Raw genomic sequence first — 484 nt, forward strand, 5'->3', positions numbered from 1 at the left:
ACCGCGGGCGTCCGGGGTCCCAGGCCCCCACTCCCCCTGCCACTGCCCCAAGCGGAGTGGTCGCCCGCAACCCGCTGGCGGTGCGGGGCTCGGAGCTGCCCTGCGGGCGGGGCCGGGGGCGGGGTACAGCTGGGCCTGCCCCGGACCTGGAGGAAACCCTTGAGCCGTTTCCGGCCTACCCGTCCCCTTCAAGTTCTATTCAAATGCCTAGAAGGGAGTTCAGAGACAGACAGGGAACTGACTGGCATCGCTAGACGCTAGACGGGCTCCGAGGCAGAACAGACCGACCTAGAGCAGGTTCCTTCTCTCGATCTCCCCCGGCCCAGCGTTGGGGACCCAGCCAAGGGGGTGCCACCGTCCGAGGGCTGGGGGATGGAGCCAGAAGTCCCATCGGGCTAGCAGGGGTGGGAACCAGCGTGGACACGCGGCGAGCACAGGGCCCGGCGGAATTCCCGCTCCACTCACCCCGCAGGACCTTCGGATG

This window comes from Myotis davidii, unplaced genomic scaffold (genome assembly GCF_000327345.1).
Source record: "Myotis davidii unplaced genomic scaffold, ASM32734v1 scaffold172, whole genome shotgun sequence".
NCBI classification, from domain to species: Eukaryota; Metazoa; Chordata; class Mammalia; order Chiroptera; family Vespertilionidae; genus Myotis; species Myotis davidii.